The sequence below is a fragment of the Coturnix japonica genome, chromosome 7, assembly GCF_001577835.2.
Source record: "Coturnix japonica isolate 7356 chromosome 7, Coturnix japonica 2.1, whole genome shotgun sequence".
NCBI classification, from domain to species: domain Eukaryota; kingdom Metazoa; phylum Chordata; class Aves; order Galliformes; family Phasianidae; genus Coturnix; species Coturnix japonica.
In genome coordinates, this window is record NC_029522.1 from 8,108,691 (window position 1) to 8,123,068 (window position 14,378).

At 44.2% G+C, this 14,378-nt stretch overlaps 1 long non-coding RNA gene across 1 annotated transcript; it reads left to right on the forward strand.

Moving 5' to 3' along the window:
* The first annotated feature begins 3,071 nt into the window (after positions 1–3,071).
* LOC107316481 lies at positions 3,072–14,378 on the forward strand. The gene is made up of 4 exons (XR_001556383.2): positions 3,072–3,333; positions 11,181–11,886; positions 12,487–12,770; positions 14,268–14,378. It is a non-coding gene; the product is annotated as an uncharacterized LOC107316481 (long non-coding RNA).

Genomic DNA, 14,378 nt, shown 5'->3' on the forward strand with positions numbered 1-14,378 from the left:
CGGTGCTACACGTGCCGCATATTATTATTATTTTCTCCATTATTAATTAAACACCATCAACATTCCATGCCGTGATACTCCATTATTTCCTGAGGCAGGGCAGCACCCATATACCTGCCCAGAATGACCTCACCCAGCTTCCTATGGGAAGGCCACCTAAGATGCTTGGAGCAATCCTCGTCACTGGTACAGCCAATCTCAATCCTGACAGAGCAGATCCAGACTGGAAATCCCATCCATATTTCTTTTTAACACACAACCTGCTTATTTCCAAAGAGTTTCAGTCTCACCTCAGTCTTTCTGCCTTGTTTTTTTTCTTTTTTCTTTGTGTTTTAGTTCATTTCTCCCTTTAATTAATCACAGCTCTGGGCCAGCCAGACCCATTAACTACTATTCTCATTTAGACCTTTCAGAGATGCGGTTGCAGATGCAATTTAATTTGTTGACCCATGATCGATAGCAATTAATGCCATCTCTTTAATCTTGTTGGAAGGTTCATCTTGGGCTTCCAGAGGCTGCTGTCTCAAGGGAAAGCTGTCTGAAACATATGTTATTGGATGGGGGAGCACAACCTCCCCCGCTACTTCCCATTCCCCAAGGGCTGACCATCAGGGACAGGTTTGAAAGCACCCAGTTTCAATAGGACTGTGCTCAGAGCTGCACACACTTCAATAGGGACACATGACAAGGAGCTGCCAAGGGGGCACATCTCCAAAGCCCAGTGTGTTGAATGCTCGATTTTAAGGACATCTGTCACCATAGCAGTGTTCTAAAGACAGAGGTGGGTGGATGATGACCAAGTAATGACTCTCCTCCCTAACAACTGAACTGGCCATAGTTAAGGTGGATGGATTATGCTGAGGAAATACAAGGCACATTCATGAGAGACAGAGGCAGAGAAGAAGGTGCATTAAGGGGAAGGAAGGCAGTAAGGAATAGAGCAGAGCATGGACTTGTTAGAGGAGAAAGCTGACAAAGGTGGTGTAAACGGGTTAGAATGATGGAGGGTACAGATACAGAGGTAGAAATGACATGTTCTAACAGATATGAATAGAAAAAGGAGAATAAGTCTCTTGAAAGGAGTAAGAGAAGAGTGAGCTCTTTGTGGTGATACTTTCAGCATAATTTCTAGACTTATACAGAAGGAAAAGAAGGATTGTGGGAATACTTCCCCTGGGAGAAACTGAGAGGGGGCAGTGGCAGGAAAACCCCAGCCACAGAGAAACAAGATTAATTCCTCCACACCACTGCAAGGAGTCTTATCTCTACATCACTTGCACATCTTCACCAGGTACAAGTCCTGGTCTCCAACTAAGAGACATCTGAAACCAAGCTAAACCTGCAAAGAACGGTTTTGGGCACTCTCCATCCAGCTCCACCCAGCAGCAGGATGCTAAGCACCAATAGACCTGGGCCAGCAGCATGCAATGGCTGCAGCAGTGCATGACTTGAGTCCTATTTGACAGAACCCTCCCCATCCCAGACGTCAGCTGCAGGGAGGCTGTGGCCATTGCAGCAGCAGTCATGGCTCTGCAAAACGTAAAGCCAAAGAGCAAACCAAGCCTCAGCCTCCAGCACAGCAGGAGCTATCATGTGCTTCCCTTCAATGGCTGCTGAAGTGAAAAGAAGGCCTGCATGAATGTAGAGCAAAAGAATGCCTTTTATATAGCAAAATTATATGTTTTTGCAACACCAATTCACTAAAGAAAATGACAAATTTATCAAAAATAGGCCTAGCATTGTAGTGTAGAAGGTTAGCTCTTAAAACACAGGGAACGGAACAACAGCATATTGAAAAGAAGGGCCTGCACTCATATATTAACCTTACCATACATATATTTGCAGATGTACTTCCTGCATTTTCTGAAGGGATTTGTGGGTGGAAAGCACCTGAAAGAGCATCTAAATGAACTCTGCTTCCAAATGTTCTTGCTTGCTGACAGTGAAATGGGGAGAATACACACTAGCTCTCATAGCCCAGGAAGTAGCCTGGGGTCCATAATAATTCGCGTGAAAATGATTTTTGACCTCACAGTGCTTGATGTGTATAACCAATACAAAGCACATGAAAGTAACCCATTGCCAGCATGCTTCTGTACACAAGGAAGAAACGTAATTAGACAGTAGGAAACAGGAAGTAAAGACAAAGCCCAACAAGTTCAGCTCCTCTGGGACAGCACAGAGAGAGGTGGTGCTCTCCTCACCAAGGTTGGGGTGGGTTACCTACATGCACAAGAGCAGGCAGCCAACTTAATGCCATCAGTGTTCATTCAACAAGGGGAAAACAAACCCTCTTCTCTTTGAAAGAGCTCATGCCCTCTGACCACACTGGTTCCCCTGGAGCCATGGTAATGGAAATGCTGTCACAGCTGAAAGCAGTGATGGAGCACCTGGTGGGAAGGCAGGGCTCAACCCAGTGGTGCTCAGGTGTATGCAATGTACCTGAGTGATCAGAAGGGGTGGAACCAGAATCCACCCCTTCCCAGACCCCATTTAAGGGCTGGCAGTGGAGGTGAGGGTGTCTCACTGGAGTTCTGTGTGTATCTGAATCTTTCTAAATGTAAGTAATTTTTATTTTTATTTTTTCCCCTCTTCTTCCCCTGTACCTGTAGTTGCTGCTTTCAGGGTTGTCCTCATTTGCTGCAACATAGTATTTTGTCATGCTGCTGTCATTACTATTCCCATTACGTCATAGTGTTACAATTGTCAAGTCAGGCAGATACTCATTTACATTGAGTTATCTTAAAATAATAAATAAATAAAAACACTCATTGGATGGTTACTGGGACCCCTAACACACTGAAGTAGGAGCTCCCAGGGGAAGTCCTGAGATTCCTGGGTTCCCTGTGATTAAGTACCACCTGGGAATGGACTATTTGCATGCAACCAACCAGGGGCAGAGATTTATGGTTACATGCATGGAGAGTGGTTAAACACAAGGTTGTATGTGTCTACCATGTTTCTGGTCATCAACCCCTACAATCACCAAGAAACGATGAAGCTGGCATAAGTTTTATGGCTTGAAACCCAAGAACACTGTCTCACAGTTACATCAAAAGCTGTGGCATGCTGGAAGGAAGGCTATGTGGGCAGCTGCTAAAAGTGTGAGTGCTGACTGTGCATCTGTCTGATATCCAGGCATTCTGAGACTGCAATGCTTGCTCTAGGTTGAGACCAAGACCACTACTGGGAACAACAGCCCATCTTGCTAGAGGACACAATCAATCCTGGGCTGGAGCCAGGATCCACCCCTTCCCAGACCCCATTTAAAGTCTGACAGTGAAGGTGAGAGCATCTGGCTGGAGATCCCTGCATACTGGAGGCTTTCTCAAGGTAAGCAGTTGTTTTTTTTTTCTCCTTTATTTCTGCACTGATGGCTGCTACATATGGACTTGTTCTTGTTTGCTGCAGGCTAGGACTTTGCCACCCTACCATTATTGCTGTGTTTCCATCATGTTATAGCATTACAGCTACCCACTAATTAGTTGTCTGTGTGCTTGGAGACTTGCCAGACAGTATTTTCTTGGCTGCCCCTATAAGGGGGCAGAGCACAGGTAGAGCAGCACCAAGAGAGGTTAGCTAGCACCTTCCAGCATCAGCTCTCACATAAACCTTCTGATCCAGAAGAACTGAGGCTGGAAGGGACCTCTGGATATCACCTGGCTCAACTCTGCTCCAGCAGGAGGGAGAGAGTGAGAGAGAGAGCTGGAGCTATTAGACTTGTTGCAATGGGACAGAGTAGGATTTCTATAACAATTATTGCCACAATTAACAACATTCATTTAGATTGTGAGGCATCTGGCACTGGGAAGGACACAGTCAAGGTAATTTTGTCCATTATGGCACACACACTTATGAAGTCTTTCATGCTGTTTTTCTGCTTATGGTGGCACAACAGAAAAGCCTGAAAAGAAGCAGCTGAGCCATGCCCATACCCCATTAGCCATAGGGGTCAGCCAGTCACCCAGATGGATTATTCATTCAAGTATTCCTACAGTACCTTGGCTGTGTGTTTGGAATAACAGCCAAACCACAAACCATAGAACTTGGAAAGTAAAACTCTAAGGAAGGCCAGGCTTTATTTGCTGCTCTGAGTGATGTTCGATGGTGATGCTGAGAGACAGGAGGCTGAAGGCCATGGCTTAGAGCAGGCTGCAGAAGTGGTGCATTCTGCCATGGGCACTGGGATGGCTTGGACCTGCCTTTGGTGATGTGGATCCTGCCTCGGAGGTTTTCAGAAGTGGCTGTGAAGGCGAACTGATGAAAAATGTCTCTCAGTTCACTGAAACATCATTTCAGATTAATATGTAGGAACAGATGATATTTGCTCACTTATTACTGAGCAGTCTTGACGAGTGCAACATCTGCCTTGCACTAGCAGCTTTTGGCATTTCTTGGGTCTGGCTGAGTTCCTGCAAATTAGCTGTATTTGCTATTGCTTCCCATTTTTCCAAGTATAATATCTGTGTTAAGATTTTTCTTTAGAGGGGTCAGCAAGAAGCTTCCCAAGAAAACCCAACTTTGGCATTTTTAAACAGAATCATGCTGTGTTAAATCAGTGTCTTCCTCCCAGTCACCCATGTGGATGGATGTGTGCACTTCCAGGGGAAGAGGGAAGAAGGGGATATACAAAATGTGAGGAACTTGTTATCTTTCAAATAATCCACTCCCCTGTGTGCTGAAACACTCGTTTTGCAGTCCATTAAGCTCAATTTAATGCTGATAGAACATGCCTGGAATTGAGAGGACAGTAAAGGTTTCAGGCTTTAATTTTACTCAAATGAAAAATTCTGCATGCTCCTGGCTAGTGTCAGTACTTCTGTAGCAAAGAAAACAGGCCCCGTAGGAAGCATGAGGCCAAGGTTAAAGCACTTCTAAGCCAAGATACTATGGTACCCAAAGAAGCAATTTTCTATTGTATTGCGTATCTTCTGGAACTTCAGAGGCGTGAATAGAAAGCGTGAGCAAAAGGGGTGTGCAGGGACCCACTGGAGCTGCAGATGGCAGCTAACTTTCCCCTAACTTTCCCTGGATTCAAGGTTATTCTCTTGGCTTGCTGCAGCCCTCTGTGCTTGGGTTCAGTGCATTTCTAAGCAGTAGTGTTACCCATCCCTGCTCCTCCAGCATTAAAAGAAACCGAATGGTGATGTACTTGGAAAATAAAGCATGTTGTGAGGGGAAGTCCCATAGGATGATTTAGCCTCATGGCTTTACTGAAAGCTCCTGCATCCCACTGTTTTTGTTAGCAGCATGAGAAGTGGAAAGATGCCTGGGAGGTGAACTGAAGCAAGGTACTCAGGGAAAGACATCTCCTTTCAACTACTGCTCAGTTAAAGTTTCCCTGATGGTTTGCAGTTCCCTTCATTTAATTGCTAGAGTAGGGATACTGGACGTGCTGTAACTCCTGTGAGGTGGAGATATCACAAAGGCTATGAGATGATGAGGTGTCCCTTCTTGCTCCCTTCTGGGCTCTTCTGAGAAGATTCAGGCTCACTGTCCCTGCAGCTGGATGCTGGGGACCAATGCATCATTCACAGTCCCACCTCTCACCAAAACCATTAGTGGCAACCTGAGCTCCATTCAGCCTGAGAAAGTGGATTACAAAGACCACCATTTCCTAGCTGAAAATCACCCACCATTTGTACATTGCCAGTGGATGTGATACCTTGTAGTGGAACTATGGGAATTTGCTGCTGTGAATCTATGATAAGGAAGGGCAGAAACAAGATGATAATGAATAAGAAATGAGATCTTGCTTGGAAATTAAGTCACATCCATTTTTGATGTCAACACAAGTCTTTGTTGAGAGTTAACTCAACAAGAAATGTTTCACTAGCCAGGTTTGCAAGGAAGCCATGCACACCAAAGATTTGTTCTGCCATTTCATCAGATACATTGTGTATATTGCCCAACAAGTGACTTTCTACATTAGTTTTTGAGGGCATGGAAACACCCCTAAGAACATAAGGCATAGCAAACATTTTGTTACCTTCAGGTGCAGGGGCAGCCAGGGGGTGATCATTCTCAAGCCTTGTCATAGGGAAACCTTCAAGTCTAAGAGCCTTTCTGTTACAACTAAAGAGAAAAGAGAAATTGACTAGGTTAGAAATCACAAAAACAAAGGACAAAAAACAGCTGACTCACATTCCCTTCAAACAAGCACATCATTAAGGTAGAGTACAAGAAGAAATGGGCCGATGTCATTACATTAAATTAGCTTGCGGTCTCAAATTCCTAAAGAGAAGCAGCAGGTAATTGTATTATGAATTTTATTATTTTTTTATTAACAAATTTTTCACTCTTCCCCTGCTGTGGAAACTCCTCGTGATTAAGGATGAGTGTGTGCTTACCTGCAAAATGAGATCTTTATTACTTGTTCTGAAACAGATCGTTTGCAGCAACAATTGGTATTAATAAAGTTTGGGGATAGCCAATGGCAGGGAGCTGTGTTTCATCTTGCTGCTATCGAGGGCTAACTTTGGGAAGGAAAATGAAATGTTAACCAAAGAGCCATTTCCAAGAGAAATAGTCCCACTGTACATCATCCAACTAATAAAAGAACAGTCAGGTAACACAAGGAAATTCCTCCTTCTCCAGGTATCTGGCTGCAAATCATATTTACACCATTTCCCTGAGCACAGACTGCTCAGTCTCAGGGTGAAGTTGAAGGTTTCAGTTTTGTTCATGGATTTATGCAGGCTCCTTGCTGCTTACCTACTGCTTCTCATCTCAGTCCTTTTCATTATTGAATTACGGAAGTATTAATTTACATTTAAGAGCCAGATAGCAATTGTTTTTTCTTTCATGGATTATTTAATCAAAGCTGGGCTTGTAGTGTTCAGTCATTGGTTCAGCGGGAATACAGAAACAGAAACCAGCTACATTTCTAGATTGTTCTTTAAGTATGAAGTGAGACACTTTAGGGTGTTTCTTTTTCCTTAGAGTTATGTTTAAAGAAGCATCAGTTTCCAGAAGAGGCCCCCAGCCTTTGGTTATTCTCATGAGCAATGTTTTACAAGTATCTTTTTATATTTCTTGTGGAAACACAAACTGTCTGTATTGACTGAAGAGGAAAAGAATTCTTCTGAATGCTTGACTTGGAGTTTACTCCTCCATTGAGTGCTGGGTGAGTCTGCAATGGTGCACAGATCTAGCTGTGGTCCTTCCACTAACCATCTTGGGAACAGACCAAAAGCAAGGTCTATAGATGGCAGCTGCTGCTTGGTCTCTGGTTGAGATGGAAGAGCTCCAAAGGGCATTCTTGCATGTCCCTTCTGCTATGGGAAGGGGAACCACAGGCACAAGCAGATAGAACATGAGTGTCTTCTGGTCGTGGGTATGCTTACTATCTCATTTATCTTAGTTTGTGTTACTTCATGGGTTCATATATAATACGACAGTCATTATCACTGAAACAGTACTGACTCTGAGTGCTTAGCACTTCTATAAAGTCATGTTTTCAAGACTGATGTCCTGAACTGATACAGATAAAACCAAAGCCTCAGGCCCAGACAAAACAGGACTCCAGGTGATCCAGCCTCCTGTCCTCAGTGCCAGTGTCAGATGTACCAGCTCAGCGTGGGATGGGAGAAGATACACAACAGTGGAGCAGCTGATTCTACCAGAACAGACTGTCTTCTTATAAGGCAAGCCTTTCAATGGGCCCTCCCAAGGCACAAATCAAGTCATGTGTGTCATTTTTCTAAATGAAATGTTGCTACAATAACAGATCTCAAGTGTCCCCTGAAGGCGCACTGATCGATATTTATAATCACTTAATAAACACATAAGAAATGGCACAGTATGGGCCTGCATAATCTATGTGCAACGATCCCCAGTGACAAAGTGTAAGTGACCAAATCCCTTTCCAGGCCTAATGATATTTTGCTCCAGTAAGCCAGTGATATATCATGTATGGAAAAAAATAAAGCACTCATGCATAAAATTAATACAGTAAGCTCTGAAGTCATAAAGCCTTCAGTCTGTGATATATGAGATGGGAAAACTACTAAACCGTAATTCAAGTTCTCCTACTGTCTTATTCCCCATAGGTCCTCGGGTCACCTAGGCATTGCATGATCAAGCTGGGCCATTTCAGCTGCATATGGATGATTAAGAGACCAGTTGGGAAGCTCCTCAGGATCATGGGCAAAAAAAATCTGCAAAGACAGAGAACTTCTCTTTGTAGAGATTGTTTATCTTCTTTTAGAGCAAATCTTTGTCCACTGTGCTCCACTCCTCTAGAAGAGCCTGTGACATGGTCCTGCAGGGGCAGGACCACAGCTGGACCTGTGCGCTATTGCAAACTCAACCAGTACTCATTGGAGAGCCAACCAGGACCTCTTGCATCTATTTCAAGACCTTTCTCATGAGAAAATGCAGACACCCCTTGTTCCAACTAGGGATTGCACACAAGAGCATACTCTAGACTCCATCGATCTGCAATCCATCCCTTGCTTCGACCACAAAAATAATTATCCTTTGCATGTGAGATGATCAAAGTGTTTAAAAAAAAAAAAAAGAAAATCAAATTGCAGCTCCACAATTGGGAGTGCTGCCAAGCTATTGAATCAATAGGTTGTTAGATACTTGAAGTGTGGGGGTATGTGAAAGCCATCAAGTGATTTCTCTATTAATAATTACCATTAGAATCAGAATAGAAAGATACAGATCAGAAACAGTAAAATGTGAATGGTTTTTCATTAAGTGAAATTAGAATACATGAGATTATTTTTTTCCCTTCTGCCTTGATTCTGTAACATTTTGCACTTGTAGACCTAGAGCTGCTTGTGCACCCTGCTTTGTCTACCAGGATTTCTGCTGAATAGCCTTCTTCAGTGAGCCCCCAAGAAGAGGAGAAGCTTACCTGGGATCTGGAGAGTAGTTGCTTAACATCAGGGGCATGGGAACATCCAAGACCTGCACCTTGCAGAACTGAGCAATAGGAATGGTAGTAGACCAACCTGCAGCAGCTCATTTAATATCTTTATTGATGATTGGATGAAGGCATTGAGTGCACCCTCAGTAAGTTTGCAGATGACACCAAGTTGGGAAGATATGTTGATCTGCCTGGAGGTAGGAAGGCCCTACAGCAGAATGTGGATGGATTGGATCACCAGGCTGAAGTTCAAAAACACCAAGTGCCAGATATTGAGCTTTGGCCAAAACAACCCCAGGCAGTGCTACAGGTTTAGGGAACACTTGTTTGAATATGAGCCAGCAGTGTGCCCAGATAACCAAGAAGGCCAACGGCATCCTGGCTTGTATCAGAAATAGCATTGCCAGCAGGAGCAGGGAGGTGATCACCCATATGTACTCAGCACTGGTAAGGCTGTGTTCAGTTTTGGGCCTCTCGCTACAAGACATGGAGGCCCTGGAGTGTGTCCGGAGAAGGACAACAAGGGGTCTGGAGCAGGTAGGACATTAAGGAAAAATCAGTTCTCCAGAAGAGGGGCCAGGCACTTAAACAGGCTGCCTAGGGAGGTGGTGGATCCTTGGATGCATTCAAGAAATGTCTAGATGTTGTATTGAGGGACATGGTTTAGTGGGAAATAGCAGTGATAGGTGGACAGTGGGAATGGATGATCTTGGAGGTCTTCTCTAACCTTGGTGGTTCTGTGATTCAGCAGAATTCATCACAGAGGTGACCACAGCAGTGCTCCAATAGGACCAGAGCAGATTTAACCAGTGGACTACAGGTTTTAATGCAGAAACATGCACTCAGTCTGAACAGCAACAGGGAATCTGGAAATAACAGTGGGAAGGTGCAGGATGTCTCCAAAGGTGAGGAGTCTCAGCCCATGCTGTCTGAATTCTAAGTGTAAGGACAAAGAGCAAGAAAGTATCATGACTCAGATTTCTAGCTTTCAAAAGTCTGCATTGCTAAAATGTAAAATTTCAGTTAAAGAACACAGCAAGTTCTGCAAATCACAGCATCAGGAGGCAAAACAAGCAGCCAACCCTTCCTCCCACTTGCTACTTGTGGTCATTAGGGTAATAGACTGGAAAAGCCTGACCTTGTCTAAAGAGCAGGTCAGGGAAAGCAATGAGATACAGATAGGGCTCAACTTTGCTCCAATTAGCAGGAAATAAATTGCTACTTTGAGGGGAGGAGGGAGAAAATCATTTGCTGAAGGTTCAGAGGCAGTCTAGTTTTCAAAGCTAGCTCAGCTGTCCACTCAACAGCTGGAATTACTTTGATATTGTCCTTAGCCTAATAGATGGGAGCATGTGGGTGAAAGCACAGCTTCATTCAAATCAGAGAGAGTCAGAGTAAGCAGTTCTCTCAATGAAAAATAGAAAAGCTGGTCTCAAAGCCTCCAGCTCTGCTTGTGAAGAAAAGAAAGATTGCAAGGCTGGAAAATGCTTGAAAGGTATCACTCAGCATCTGCAAGCCCTGCAGTGCTCAAACAGAACAATATTAATTGTCCCACAGCTTTGCACATAGTGAATTACAAGTGTTTCCAGACTCCTTCCAAACCTAATGTATTTACTGAAATTGGTTGCCTTCTACCAGCACATAAAAAGGAGGAGGAAAGAAAGGACTAATGGATGCGCATTAACCTTTTGGTACTAGACTTCCCGATACTCTCTACTAATGCAAAATCCATTAGAAAGAAACGTCTGGGAACCATGGTGTGCAAATGCTGTAATACAGGAGACATCTGTAAAAACCTGCAGCAGGCACACCAGGAACAGGGATCCATGCAAAGGTGGCTGCAAGTGCAACGCAATTAAAGAAACTCCTGGATTTGCTCTGGGCAGAGAAATTCTGCAATAAAGGGCCTGGGGAGGGGAAGATTTGGAAGGTGAGCTCTGCAGCAGATTCTGCTGCAGTACAATTTGGTTGTTAGCTCCAAAGTTAGAGCTTTCAAGAGCCTCCTTTGTTGCTACTGCATTTTTTCTTGCCATAGGATTGGAGAACTATAAATTCATAGAACTTCCTGGGTTGGAAGGACTCCCCATGCACCATTGAGTCTAACCCTGACTCTACACACCCCTCTGGCTGAGAGCAGTGTCCCAGTGCTCCGTAAGCTCCAGCAGCTTGGGGACAAGCCCACTGCCCTGGGGGCTGCAGGCCACCATGATGAACTGCCATGAGAGCCTGGAAAAAAGCCATCTGGAGAGAGAATTCCTGAGATGTCCAAGCAGATACAATTTGTCTCATCTGTTTTCAACAGCTGGGGAGCCCAGGCTTGCCTTGAAGATGAAATACCAGGAGCTGAGCATGCAGTGACCGTGAGGTTCATGACAGAAACCAGTCCCAAATATCCTTATGGGAAGATATCTTCACGTAAGTACTTTTCTTTCAAGGATGTGAGAGAACGAAGCCAGGAGAAGTGGATATTACCATTTAATATGCAAAGACAGTTTCAATAGTTACCTTAATGTTCTCTAATTAAGTGTGGGAATACGCAACACATCCTAAGGGCTGGTTACAGCCTCTTTCTTCGCTGCACTCAAACATGTTTTGCCACCATGGTCAAATATTTTTCAATGTTTTCTCACAAGTCACAGCTACCAGCCAGCCTCCTAAAATGCAGGATATCCCAGCCCCAATTCATTTACCACCTAGAGCCATCAGCAGAAACGTGTAACAGTCAGGGCAAGAGCTTGGAACTGGACAACATTAACTGGGATGTTGGAGCTCCCAGTTCTTCAGTCACTGCATAGAACCTCTCCAGGCCACTGGCTGCAATCCAGAAAAATGAAATCTCAGGTCTTTCTTTGACTTGTACTCTGATCTTATTTTTTTTGCAGCTGTGAAATCTCTGAAGGAATGCCTTACGGGCTGCCCAGAGAGGCTGTGGATGCTCCATCCCTGGAGGTGCTCATGACCAGGTTGGATGGAGCCCCGGGCAACTTGGTCTAGTACCAAACCTGGAGGTAGGTGGCCTTGCCTGTGGTAGGCGGGTTGAAACTTGATGGCCCTTTGAGACTTTTTTTTCCTCCTCTGCTTCTACTGTCATTTCTTCACACACACCCATAGCAAAATTGCCACTTCCAAGTTACAGATCGCCATAGAGCAACCCAGAGACTGCTCCAAAGCTGGCACTACCTTGCTGGCCTTCATCAGGAATTGTTCTTCCTTCTGACTTGCAGCTCTTATAGACATCACCCTTGGAGTGGTGTGTACCATTCTCACATCATCTTAGCAAGGAGCCGCTGCACCTCGTTGCTTGCTCCTTTGTGCAAGAGTCTGTGAGCTTCCATTCCAAAGCCCCAGTGCCCAAGCTTAGGAATGTGAATGCCAAATTTGGCTATGGCACCTGCTGCTGCACAGACCACAGGAGCTGCTAACTCAGTGAGTGGCTACTCTATCTCTCAATATTGAGCCAAGAGCCATTTCATCAAGCAGCTTTTCTGAAAACACAAACCGATAGCCCACGAAAACTCTTTAAAGAGCTCCTACAAAGATATCCTGGGGGAAAAACAACACAAACCAAGACGAGTATTCCAGGATGTTTACGCTAACTCATTCAACAGGTACACAGCAAGCAGAACAGCATGACCACAAAACTCATACTGTAAGTGGGAAGAGCATCTGCCTCCAATTTTTCAGTGAAACAAACCCATGAAGCTTAATTTAATAACAACCTCCTGCTACAACCACAAATAAAATCCTTCAAGGTTGGCTGAGTTTAAAACCAGAAGCTGGCACCTCTTCAGAAGCACATCAGGGGAGGAAGTCTTCCTGCTTTGACACAGCTGTGAGGAGGAGGACTGGAGCTCTGCAGCAGGGCCAGGCATGCAGAGAGCAGACAGAGCTGGTAGGCAATTCCTATATTGTTTGCATGTGGGATACGGGCACTGTGCTGCTGCACAGCACAAAATAAATATGAGGGGAAAGGTCCAGCACCGCAGGCTTATTGAATTAAACATTATTGCAGCTAACACAATCGATATGGTATTGATCGCATTATACATATTAATATTTAATTCAATTAAAAGGCCCCCAATTTATTGTTTTGTGCTTTTTGTTTGTTTGTTTTAAATGTTCTTCCAGACCTTTTGTGCTGCAAAAAAAGCTGACCTCACACAGCTATTGCAACACAAATGGTTATGTCTCTGCTCAGACCTGAGCAAGGGCTGCTGTGCCCATCAGGAAGAAATCCCAGCTTCTCCAACCCATGCTGATGTGCAGAGCAGATACCAGCACTGCAGCTTGCCATGGCATCATACAGTGCTGCAAAACTTCCTCTCCTTCTAATTACATACCAAGTGTTCCTCCGCTTTTAAGGACAATTTAACACAAGTCAAACTACTGTTAATCTAAGTCAAACAAGTCTGCAAAGGCAGAACATGTTGTACTGCTATTAAAAACACCTGAATCTTCTTTTGTTCCCTAAGAGAGTGCTGCCAGTTAATTAACCAATAAGATTTGAAGGTCCCCTTCTGGCCAGCTGGGGAGCACAGGTACAAACACTTTGCCTGTGCTCCCCCGGCCAGTCACTGCCCTTCACCAGGTGCTCCATCACCACTTTAAGCCCTAACAGTTCTCCAACAAACTGGCCAAACTGGTTAATCTCAGTTAATCAAGACAATAAATTTATCCTATTTACAAGAACAAAACTAAGTCACCCTCCAGCCCTGAAGTACCGAGTAGCATAAAGTAAAACAAATAAGCTTTTCTCTGCTGCAATCCATAGACCAGCCCACCTCAGTTTTCCCCAGACAAAGCACACCAACACCTAGTTTCATGTGACTGTAGTTTGAATGCTTCTTAGTTTTGAGCAGAATATTTGGAGGAGTTTTGTTGTACAGAGAGCTGATTTGCTGGAAAACTGAAGGATAAAATAGAGTATCCAAATGAAATTTGGTATTAAGACACCAGACCAGCGCACAGGAATACACCCAGTGATAGAACAACCCAAATGGAATTCTCTTTATCTCCTGTGAGCCTCATGCAGGCTGACCACAGGTTGGAGCCCTTCCTATGTTTGTTCCTCATAGGAAGAGGACTAAGTAAAGACAGATAACGAGCACTTCCAAAGTGTGCCAACTTGGCTTTTGAGTTTAGAAGTACCAACACTCTGTGCTATTGCTATTTCCTCAAAACACTCATGAAACAATGCAACATCCAGCTCTCTAATACTCTGTGTTCTTACAAGCCACTTGCTTCTTCCTCCAAAGTCACTCCTCAAATAACAAATGAATACTGAATCATGGGAATACTAATAATTACAGATAAGTAAATTGAATCATGGGAATACTAATAATTACAGATAAGTAAAAAAAGCTGACTAACCTAGGTTTTCTGGTTGTAGGTCACTCCTCCTCAGGAAGCCTTCATCCAGCAGATGTTCTTCATTCAGAGGCCAACCTTCGAATGAGCCCAGGGAGGGCTGGACTGGTCAGTTGGGGAGCACAAGTAAATT